We start from the raw sequence: 12438 nt of genomic DNA on the forward strand, positions 1-12438 counted from the left end.
TGTACTTTTAAATTATCTAATTCAAAACTAAAACAAATATTCTCTGTTTATGTAATCTGTATGAAAAGAGAGAGATGTCAGTCATTCTCATTTCAGCTCATTAAGTGTTATTGTGACCACGCCCACGGAGAGCGCGCGCTATTCAAATGCAAATGATCTGAGGCGATCCATGCCAACGTGTCAACGGCCACATCAGCTGGATAAAACACATCAAGTTTAATCAGATTCAAGTACTTGTAACGAGTTAGCTCAAAGGGGAAATTAATTATTATTATTTGGGTCAGTTAATTGGATTAACTTGATGCAGCTAAATGAATATTACAATCAATTAATCAGCTCGTCCAACAAACTCTTTTGATTATTCATTTATTCTAAGAAAAGCGTATCTTTCATGGCCACTGAAAAATAATTATTTCTTAGCATGTACAACGCTTAGAGCATGTAACAAGATCAAGATCGTAAAATAGACTTTGTTGCAAGCAGAGAATCAGAACCAAATACATATTGTGCACAAGTTTTATTAACTGAATCACAAACATAACTAAACTAAACAAACATACATGCATACATGCATAGGTAAAATTGTGAGTGATATGGAACCGGAAGCAGGAAATGGAACTATGGAAAAGATCCATTTAACTGTGAAAAGAACCATCAGCTTATCTCGCTGGACAGCATGGCACCCTGAATGTACCAAGAAGGCCAAGAGTTGATCGTTGCCCATTCAGTGATGGTAAGGTTGCAGTTTTCTTCTGAGCTGGATTGAAGAAAAGACAGTCTGACTCCTTTGGGAGAGTGAAAGGATAGCAGGAGGTGGTCATGGCCTGCCGGGGTGGGGGGTCCCCACAGACATCAACCCGAAGAAACAGCAGTAGAGAGCCAGAAGAAGAGAGAGAGGGTCACTGTGAATTTGTCTCTAATAAAGCCTGAGAAAGGCCCCACCTCTCCGGGTTTGCTTGACCAATGAGAAGGGTGGAATTTCCAAGCGGGAAAATTTGCTCATTTGCATGTGCAGCTGGATTGGTTTCTGATGAAGAAACTAAGGAAGATTCTTGTAATACTAATATGTTGCGTGGCTATCGGCACATCATGTACACAATCATTTCGATCTTCAAAGTACCAATTTATAGAGACCAAACATGGTATAGGTGAGATTACATTGACCGTTGGTTCTATCATAAAATACACAGTATCAAAAAAATAATAGAAGTTAGTTTAATTTCGAGGAGCAACAGATCCAGCTTACGGTTGTGAATAGTAAGTTCTTTATTCTTAAGTGCTTTGTTCTAATCGCGATATGCAATAGTGTCTGTAAACCGCAAAAATACTGTTTAAATTTGAATCGTGTTTCTGTGTTTGAATGAATGAACGCTTTTACCAAACTATATTGCTATATTGAGATGAGTAAAAATCGACTGAAATATGTTGAAATAAAACGTCTTTGTATAAGCAACGTATTAAACTGCAAATTAACATTTATATGCTAATATATCATAAAAACGATAGGCCTATGTTACAGAGGAAATATGAAAGACAACATTTCGTTGACTAGTTTTGGATAGATTATAAAGTTTTTACTGTAAAATAGACCACTGCCACATCAAATAAGCTTTTGTTCACCAGTTTCTGCTCATATGTTAAATATATAGTATATTTTGTCAAAAATAAAGTCATCAACTAAGATGTTATTATAGTGTTTGTTCCAAAATTCAAACTAATGAATCCTTAACTTTGAAATATGTATGATAAAATGTATACTCTAGTTTTTACAAAGAAAGATTGCACTTGAAATATTGTTAAAATTTTGATTGTTGTTGTAATTGTAACCTTTTTAAGAAAATAGCAAAAAATATATTTACAAGGTAGATGTAGACAGAATCTTCAAAAGGTCAATATAAGCCTTCTCTTTAAATTATTTTTATTGTGTTTTATTAGTGACAAATTTGGGGAGAGGATACATATTCCAAAACTTTCTGAAAATACAGCATGAGAATTAACTGCACAATTACTAGGAATGTTGACCTTGGATATTATACAATTTGTACTGGTTGCATGTTAGCGCTCACTTCAAATTCAAGTCACTGTCATTTGTCTACAGAACAACCACTGGCTCTGCTCCCTTTTACTTAAACTCATTACTTCAGACTTATGTGCCATCCAGGAACTTGCGCTCTGCAAGTGAACAACGTCTTGTGGTGCCATCTCAAAGAGGCACAAAATCTCTTTCTCGGACCTTCACCTGCCTGTTCCCTGCTGGTGGAATGATCTGCCTAACTCAACCAGAGGTGATGAGTCCATAGCCACTTTCAAGAAATGGCTGAAGATGCTTCTTTTTCGACAGCACTTGATCCAGTAATACTAACACTTTCTCTTCTCTTCTCTTCTCTTCTCTTCTATTCTATTCGATTCTATATTTTAAAAAAATAAAAATAATAATAAATAAATAAATTAACGTATTGGGTTAGACTAAACTGGGAAGGGTCATAGCACTTGCATACTTTTGTCCTACTGTTAGTTTAACTGCTTCTATTGTTCTCATTTGTAAGTCGCTTTGGATAAAAGCGTCTGCTAAATGAATAAACATAAATGTAAATGTAAATGAATCAGCAGATTCTCTTCTTCAGTCAGATATGTCACGTTTGCACCAGTATTTCATCTGTGTGTGTTTAAAACAGAAATATCTCGGCTGAACAGACTGGGAAGTTTGTAACACTAGAGTTTAATATTCTTCCACTGAAACCTCAAATATTTTTCAGGGTTGAGGGATGAAGCGAGGACTCAATTGCTGGAAGAAATGGGCTTTTTATTAATAAAACAAAACAAACAACAAAAAATACCTCGTAGGAGAAAAAACAGACTGGCATGGCAGGGCAAGAACAGGCAAGGCACACGACTAGATTCATACAAACCAGCACAGGACTGCAAACAAAAGGAGAATAAATAGGATGGCAAACAAGGCAGGTAATAGGGAGGGGACAGGTAGGGCAAATTAATCAATAATCAGGTAACAAGATGGGCTGGGTTAGACAATCAACACAAGGCACAAGGAAAGATACATGACAAGCCATGTGCTCACACTAAACATAACAAGCACATGGCCAGCAAAGATAATGACAAGCCATGTGCTCACACAAAACAAGACAAACACACAACTATGAGAAAAATTCATGAGCTGCGTGTTCATACCACACATAACACGAACTAGCAGCCAATGAGCATTTACAGACTGTGTGTTCACACCAAACACGACAACATGAAAGCACGCGGCCGGTGAAAACAAAACCTTGCGCTACACAGAACACGACAACACAAGAGTGCCTAGTCAAAGAAATATAAACCAAGCGCTCACAAAATACACAAGACAAGAGCACACGGCGACTCTGCAAATGAATGAACACACACTCCCGTGCTCTCACAAGAGAAACAAGACATGGAGTGCTCGAATCCCAACACTGGACCGAAACTGAACTAGACATAAGTGCCGAAATCCAAACACACGCTCTGAACAAAAAACAAGGCACGCAGAAAAGAGCGCACGGCTCGAGCACACTCGCGAGACTATACGTGCTCACACTGAGACAAGACAATACAGGAGTGCCAGGACTGTCACAAAACCAAGAAATAAACTAGACAGAAGAGACAGTGTCTAATGTTACTCTCACCTGTGAGTGAGTGAGGTTTTAACAACAGCACACTTTGTACTTGACAATGTCAAGCTCACATTTATTTACTCAGAAATTATATAAAATATAACAAAGTTTGAGACATGTAGAAATTGTTTTTCACAAAAACATTACCAAAAGTAAAGTAAAACTTTACAACCTCTCTCATCTACCGTACCATATGTAAACTACACGTCATTTGTCGGTTACCTTATTTTTTAGTTGTGGCTTGTAGAAAGTTGTGATGATTCACCAATCTATACTGATAATTAATGTCATTTTTTAATTATTCACCTATATCTCCAACCCCACCCAAAAACATTGATACTATAAAGAGATTCATGTTTCTTGAAGTTCTTCGTGTTTAAGTTTTTAAACACTTCAAGAAAGTATGTCCTGGTTTGTGAAGTTAATGAGGAAGTAAAGCAGTTCACCTGACTAATGTTCACTCACCTGGATTAAACTGTTGGGTTACTGGTTCCCGACATGTTCATGGTTTCTCATCAACTGTTTCCCCACAACGTCAATTCCTCTAGAGGCAACAAGAAATATTAATATTAAACACTTTGATGCTCGGCTTTTCTGAGGTAAAGAATCTTATTACGTCCTGGTGTAAAATGGCACACAGTAAAACTCTGAAAATACTTTCACTTCTGGAGGCAAAAGTTGCCAAACCAGTTTGAAGAGGAAACCCAGCAGATCCAGTTCATAAACAGTTCAGTTATATGAGAGAGAGAGAGAGAGAGAGAGAGAGACTTGATGAGATTTTCAACTCATGAATAGTAATTATGCACAAATAAGGTTATTTTGTATCTAGATTATTATAGTATTTACTCATTTCAAGTAAAATGTTAATAATAATATTAATAAATATACAGAGATTCTTTAATTTCTTTAATTTTAATTTTGACTACTACAGTTCCCTTTCAAGGGAACTCGAGCTGCGTCGAGACGCGGTGGTGAGAACGCCCTGCGTGAATGCGTCGTGAAGCACGTGTATAATCAGTCCAATGGAAAAACGAGACGTCATTCGTGACGTCATCGACCAGGAAGTTATAAATCACCCATGAGATCAGACCGCGCTAGCTTCTGTGCCTTCAGCAAGCGCTCTCTGTATATCTGTCCCTGTCATATTTATTGTTGTCTGTCAAGCTCAATATATATATCATTACTATGGCGAATAAGCAAGATTTCAGGCGTTGTGTTGTTCCCTGCCCTCGTTACATCACGGGTGGGGACACACATCTGCTTTGTGTGTTTTGTTTTGGAGTGGAGCATGCCCAGTCAGTTCTCGAGGGAGCTGATTGTGAGCATTGCGTTAAGCTGTCCTTGCGACGCTCCGCTCTCGCCGGGCGTTCTTTGAGGAGGACGGTTCGGTTCGCGCTCCCCGAGGTGCGGGTCCCGCTGCTGCCGAGGCACAGCGGCGGCGTTCATCTTGGGGTTCGCATATGGATTTAGTAGCGGGGCTTGAGACGGGCCCAGCCCTTTCTCAACCCTTACCTGCTGAATCCGGTGCTTCAGCCCAGGAAGGAGCCCGCGCTGCGGCTTCTCCTTCCCAGGCTGAGGCACCAATGTTGCGGCTGTCCAGTTCCGAGGAACTGGATGTCGTCAGTATTGAGCAAAATGTTGATGATGAGTGTTCGCCAGCTCGTATTTCTGGGGATGAGGAGCTTATGGAGGTTTTAACTCGTGCTGTTGCCAAGTTAAATATTGAATGGCCATCTGATGAAATTGAAACTGTGTCTAATAAAAGTCTTTTAGATGAACGTCTAAAAAAAAGAAAAGTCTTTTTTTGCCATCAAAAACACGACCTCCTCGTCGGGAACTGCCGTTTTTTCCTGATCTACACACTGAGGTGTCGAGATCATGGATTAAACCGGCTTCTTTCAGAGTGCACAATCCACAAACACATAACTATAGTAATATTAAAGATATTTCACACTATGGTTATTTGACGATGCCTCCGGCGGAAGAGACGCTTGCGAGCCATCTCTCCCCCGAGTCATCGTCATCACTGAAAGCCCCGACGTTACCCACCAAGCCATTAAAAGCTACATCTATGATGGTGGGTAAAGCATATTCGGCAGCAGGTCAGGCAGCAGCATGTTTACACACTATGTCGATTTTACAAGCATATCAGGCTGACCTGCTGAGGGACATGGATGACTGTGAGGAAGTTAGCGCTGATGCAATTCGAGAATTGCGTCGGGCGACAGATCTATCTCTCCGGGCCACCAAGGAGACGGCAAAATCTGTGGGCCGTGCTATGGCAGCCCTGGTGGTCACGGAGCGTCATTTATGGTTGAACTTATCTGATATAAAGGATAAAGATAGATCTGTTCTTCTGGATGCCCCGCTTTCGCCTTCAAGTTTGTTCGGCGATGCTATAAATTGTGTTGTTGACAGATTCACTGAGTCAAAGAAACAAGCGGCGGCATTTCAGAAGTTTCTTCCTCGCCGATCCAGTGTCCCAGAGACTGCTGGGCGTAATGTTAAATCCGAGCAGTCTCGGCCGTCTACGAGCTCCGCACAGCACAGAGTGCAACAAAAACAGAGCGTCGCCTCTCGGGCTCCTCCACAGTCTGGGGAGTCCAGGGGGCGGGCGCAGTTTAAACCGGTTAGAGGTAGACAAGATCTGAGGACTGTCCTCTCTAGAAAGGCTGGTGGACTCCGACCAGGCTCTGGTTATGGAGCAGGAAGTACTGACGCTTCTTCAAAAAGGAGCTATAGAAAGGGTTTCTCCTCCCAGCAGAGAGTCAGGGTTCCCTTTCGAAAGGGAACTCTACACTACGTCAGAATGACGCTATGGGGAACGCCTCAGGCGTGACAGGTGTCTGAAATCAAATATCATCTCACAGCAATCATGCTGACCGGCGACAGCCCGTGAATCATTAGCGTGAATGATTAACGTGCAACCTGCAAGTATAAAAGGGGCGCTTTGCAAACATGACAACATCTTTTCGTCTTCAGGGACTGTTTTTGTCTGTAATTAAAAGCGTCTACTCCAGCAAGGAAATGAAACGCACGTCCAAGGCAAGTCCTAAGAAATTTGTCAAATGTGTTGACCCGTGCCCAAGATATTTGTCGCCGGGTGACACTCACGAGATGTGCGTGTACTGTCTGGGTGAAGAGCACGCACGGGATGCTCTCGAGGGAGCATCCTGTGCAAACTGTGAGTGTTTTCCTATGAGAACGCTCCGCTCTCGTCTGGCTCTCTTCTCGAGGGGAGAGAGTTCAGCATCTGGTCCTCGCGGATCGGGTCCCGCTCGTGCCGAGGCAGAGCGGCGACGCGCTTCATGGGGCTCCCAGATGGAGCTCGCTGACAGTCTCGAGAGGGTTGTTCACCTCTCCGACGAGTCATCGGCTGACGAGAGTGAGCTGCAGGTGGATGACGGAGAAGATTCTCCTACTGATACTGCAGCGAGTGCTCTTCAGGCTGGGCAAGAGATGGCTGAGGAGGATGAATCAGATCCTCAACCTCGTCAGCCATCCTGCCCCATGTACGCTGAGTTGGTGGAAGTTATGGAGCGCGCCACTGACAAGCTTCAGTTGCCATGGCGGCGCGCTCAGGGAGAGATCGCTCGCGGCCGGTTAGACGATCGATTTCTCCCTGAACATAGACCACCAGCTCAACGGAGCCTCCCATTCCTTCCGGATCTTCATTCTGAGATCGAGAGGGCATGGGAGAAACCATACTCGGCCCGTATTCATCGACATCAGCGGGGTAATTTTGCTGATGTTGAGGGGATCGGGGAGTATGGTTATGTGTCGATGCCGCCCATTGACGAGACGTTTGCGAACTATCTCGTATCTGGGCGGGCGTCGACACTAAAAGCTCCGACTCTGCCATCCAAGCCTCTTAAAGTCACGGCTCGCTTGAATGGCAGAGCGTACATGGCAGCAGGTCAGGCTGGTGCTGCCCTTCACACCATGGCAGTGCTCCAAGCCTACCAAGCTGATCTGCTGCGGGATCTCGACCAGGGGACGGGGCTGTCCCCTGAGGCGGTCGCTGAGTTGCGCCGGACCACAGATTTGTCTCTCCGGGCCACTAAACAGACTGCTGCCGCGATCGGCCGGTCGATGGCGGCGATGGTGGCCACGGAGAGGCATCTGTGGCTCAACTTGGCTGATATCGGGGAGAAGGAAAAGGCCCTTCTCCTTGATTCACCAGTTTCGCCCACTAAACTTTTCGGCACCTCCGTTGAGGCGGTGGTTGGAAAGTTTAGGGAGGCGAAGGCGCGCTCAGCCGCATTTAAAACTTGTATACCGCTGAGATCCGGGCCCCGGCCCAGGCAGGCGGGAGGACCTGGTCCGTCTTGGTCCGAGGACCATAGACAGGGCCAGAGGTCTAGTGTTGCCTCTCGTGCGCCCCCTCCAGGGAGGAGTAGGACGCAGAGAAGGCGAGCCTCCCGCAAGAAGAGGGACTTAAGGGAGGTCATTCAGCGCAAGCGGAGCACCGCTCAGCGGAAGTAAGGGTATGACCTCCCTGGAGGGCTTTTTCTACCGGCCCTCTCCCTCTTCTTTACTCCCCAGGCGTTTGCGTTACACCAGTCCTGGGGTTGGGCCTATGATGAGAACTATGTTCTGATGGCCCGCCGTAGCAACTGGTTGATGTGAGTGCCTCTTTTAGGCATGTAAAAGTGTGGACCCCAGGTTCGTTGAGACCTTTCTGGTGAAGTCTTCACTCCGCACGCCGCAGGTGAACTTTTTTGGTTTTTGGAGAATTTGTGTGTATAACTAACACTTATTTGTATCTCTCTACAGAAGCCTTGTTCCCTGTATAGACCTAGGGGTCATTCTTAGAATAAAAAGGTAAAGTATGGAGACTTCAGGGCCCTGAAGCCTCCCCAGTTGGTGGCTGGAACGATCTAACGAGAAGCTCAAGGAAAATTGGCTTCCGTTTTGAGTATGTGATGGCCTTCCTGTCATAACATTTTTTATGCGTGGTGGGCCACCGCTCATTTCTTTTTAGCTGCAGGGCTGTTAGCCACCCTGGGGTAGAGTAGTTGGTCTTCCTAAAAAAAAAAAAAAAATAACTTTTTTGCTTTAGGTTTAGACTGACGCTGGCGCTTCAGATAGATCTTATGTCTTACCTATTGGTTTGTGACATTGGTATCCTGAGTACTTCGCTCCCCTGAGCTCTGTAAGGTGTCAGTAGGTGAGTGTTTTACAGCCTCTCAATCAAGTAGGCTGTGGCTCCTCCGAGCTCTCAGGTAGATCTATGCTTGTAGGTCGGCCCTAACCCGGGCCGCCTCTGTAGCTGGCCTAGGCTAGGTTTGGGATGTTGGAGGCGTTCTGCTAAGTATAGCTGCCACATTCATTATGTGTTAGGCTTCCTCCCCTAGATTTCAGCCTCCTCCCTTAAATGGGAGTTGTTGGCCAAGGCCCGCCCCTTTCACTGCATTCAGGGGTGGTAGAGTAATGCAGGGTGGTAGTTGAGGTATGATCCTTCAGGCAGGGTTAGGCTGTCTTTCGCTCTGCGATGTGATAGTTTGCCAGACCCTGCCGAACAGAGCTACTTGGATTAGGCCTCTAGAGCTGGCTCCACTCAGCCCGTTGAGCTGAACCACTCGAACGAGGGGTGAAGGTTGGTTGGCTTGCAAGCAAGCCCCGCTTCCCCAGGCTGGGCACAGGACAAATCCCTGTTACCCTTTGGAGCCACTTGCAGGCCCGCTCCCTGTCTAACATTTCAGGGGCATATGGTGTTACTCCCCCACTAAACGCGGGGTAGTTTTGAGTAATCCATTCTCAGCTCTGTATTATCTACCTCACACCACGATGGCCCCGGTTGAGCAGGGAGTTCTAACTACATTTCATTCCGGTATTTGAACTCCGCTCCCTTGAAGCCAGGGCATTGCCATGAGCTGACGCCCATGCATTTAGTAGGTAGGCCCTTGAAATGGGGCCTCCACTAGGCAGAGTGGCGTATGTTGTACTCCCCTGCTATGAGGGTTTTGCTTTGTGCTGAGTACACTGCCTTTGGCGATGTGGTTAGGTACCAGGATGCTGTAAGCGCTGTAGTAACAGTTTTTCTGCCTTGAAGGCTGCACAGTTAGGTAGTAGGCCCCAGCAGGCCTCCTTGACCGGGTAGCCCCTAAGATAGGGCTCCTAGGCCAGCTCACCTTCGTTGGTTGGCCCTGGTAGTTCGGGCAGAAGACTCACTACCGAGTAGTAGGTCTTAACAGGCCTCCTCGGAGGTGGGTCACAACATTGTGGAGCATACACTAGGTCAAAACTTTAGGAAAGTTTTTTATTAGTATGGTTCCAGCAGTGTTCATTAAAGTAGCAGAAAGACTCGCTATCAGCTAGTAGGCTCGACCGGGCCTCCCTGTTAGGCGAGTCCCCAGCAGCAGTACACATCCAGCTGATTAGACTGTTTCAGGAAGTAGGCCTCTTCAGGCCTCCCTGAAGATGGGCTCCCACATTTTTTTGTGGGGATCAGGTAGTAGGCTTTACTAGGCCTCCCTGAGGGCTGAATCCCTCATACTGTGGTACTAAGTGGCCCTGAGGTTGAACTATCAGGTAGTAGGCCTCATAAGGCCTCCCTGAAGGCAAAGCCCCATAGACAGTCAACTGGACTGCCAGTCTGGCCCACTGTCAGCTGTGGTTTTCAGGTAGTAGGCCTCTCCAGGCCTCCCTGAAAGTAAGCTCCTTCATGTCATGGTTCTCTGGTAGTAGGCCTCACCAGGCTTCCCTGGAGTTGAGTTCCATCATACTTTGAGTTTCCACTTAATGTGGTTTTTCTTGAGCTCCCACGTTCTGTGGTTATCAGATAGTAGGCTTCACCAGGCCTCTCTGAAGGAGAGCTCCCACATACTGTGGTTGTCAGGTAGTAGGCCTCTCCAGGCCTCTCTGAAAGTGAGCTTCCACGTTCTGTGGTTATCAGATAGTAGGCTTCATCAGGCCTCTCTGAAGGTGAGCTCCCACATACTGTGGTTGTCAGGTAGTAGGCCTCTCCAGGCCTCTCTGAAAGTGAGCTTCCACGTTCTGTGGTTATCAGATAGTAGGCTTCACCAAGCCTCTCTGAAGGTGAGCTCCCACATACTGTGGTTGTCAGGTAGTAGGCCTCTCCAGGCCTCTCTGTAAGTGAACTCCCATGCACTGTGGTTATCAGGTAGTAGGCCTCACTAGGCCTCCCTTAAGTTGAGCTCCCACGTTTTGTGGTTGTCATGTAGCAGGCCTCTCTAGGCCTCTTTGTAAGTGAACTCCCATGCACTGTGGTTATCAGGTAGTAGGCCTCACTAGGCCTCCCTGAAGTCGAGCTCCCACATACTGTGGTTGTCATGTAGTAGGCCTTACCAGGCCTCCCTGGAGGGTTAGCTCCCACTTACTGTGCGTTTCCACTTAGCATGGTCTTTAAGGTAGTAGGCCTCTTCAGGCCTCCCTGAAAGTGAGCTCTCACGTTTTGTGGTTATCAGATAGTAGGCTTCACCAGGCCTCTCTGAAGGTGAGCTCCCACATACTGTGGTTGTCAGGTAGTAGGCCTCCCCAGGCCTCTCTGAAAGTGAGCTCCCACGTTCTGTGGCTATCAGATAGTAGGCTTCACCAGGCCTCTCTGAAAGTGAGCTCCCACATACTGTGGTTGTCAGGTAGTAAGGCCTCTCCAGGTCTCCCTGAGAGTAGTTTCACAGTGGTGCTGGGTTTTTGTAAGCTAGTGGCCGCTTACTTTCAGTTTAGCAGACCTTATCAGGCAGCTAGCGGAGGTGAGCTTGCGCCCTGGCTCGACTCAAGTTTTTATTCTCTGCTACGGGTTCCCTCCTGGAACCTCTTTTTCCTGCTACAGCCTGGTTGCCTACCAGGTAGATCTAATGCTCCTCCCCTCACTGAGGGTCAGTATGAGTATGTGGTCTCCTGAGTCTGGTCAGTCGGTCGTAGGCCTCTCTTGAGGCCTCCCAGTTAGATCAGCCCTTAGGCCCTCACAGGCCTCCTCAGTGTTTTGAAACACAAACACTGAGTTGATCCGTGGATTGAGTAGAGAAACTCCCCTCGCTGGCAAGGGTTGTAAAGCACTATGCTGAGTCATACTCTCCAGGATATCCCGTCTCTGAGATCCGGTCCGAGTGGTTCACTGCCTGCTTCACAGTCCCTCGGGTTGGATGCCTTCCTAAAGGCAAGTGTCCAGAGGCTCTGTCTTCGGACAGACAGGAAGTGGCCAGACTGTAGTGTCTTATATAGTGACACCAGGTCAGGCCTGCCTGGTGGCGTTTCAGGTGGCACGTTCCCCTGAATAGTGACTGGCTGGGGTTCCTCAGGTTCCCTAGCCACATTCCCTAGAAGGGACCCCTTCTAAGAAGTTGAAGTTGTGGTCCTTGGCCCTTGAGCAGGCCCAGGTAGACCTTTCACTAAACTATGTTTATGGAGGTTTTCTGTGGTGTCATTTAGCTTGGGCTATGACCGTAGGGAGTGCTGTCACTGACAGCTCAGTGTGACCTGGGGGTGAGTGGTACTAGCGTTCATTTGAATTGCCGGTTCTGACAGTTGTCACTGCCTTTTGGCATGCACTCCCCTTAGCATGGTGGCGTTGGTATATCGTTCCCCATAGCGTCATTCTGACGTAGTGTAGAGTTCCCTTTCGAAAGGGAACGTCTCAGGTTACGACTGTAACCTATGTTCCCTGAGAACAGGGAACGAGACACTACGTCTTCCTGCCATGCCTCGGGGCCTGCCTGCAACAGTCCCTTCAGACGATAGGATGTTGTCATGTTTGCAAAGCGCCCCTTTTATACTTGCAGGTTGCACGTTAATCATTCACGCTAATGATTCACGGGCTGTCGCC

General features: G+C 46.5%; 1 protein-coding gene across 2 annotated transcripts in view; it reads right to left on the reverse strand.

Annotated features, from left to right (window-relative positions):
• Positions 1 to 4317, reverse strand: part of LOC311093942 (NLR family CARD domain-containing protein 3-like) — a 30918-nt gene extending 26601 nt beyond the window's left edge. For both annotated transcript variants that reach the window (XM_084131629.1, XM_084131630.1), the window contains exon 1: positions 4116 to 4317. The gene's annotated coding sequence lies outside the window, so the exon portion shown is untranslated. The remainder of the gene's footprint in view (positions 1 to 4115) is intronic.
• Positions 4318 to 12438: the final 8121 nt, after the last annotated feature.

This window comes from Abramis brama (assembly GCF_963993115.1).
Source record: "Abramis brama genome assembly, chromosome: 12".
Classification (NCBI taxonomy): domain Eukaryota; kingdom Metazoa; phylum Chordata; class Actinopteri; order Cypriniformes; family Leuciscidae; genus Abramis; species Abramis brama.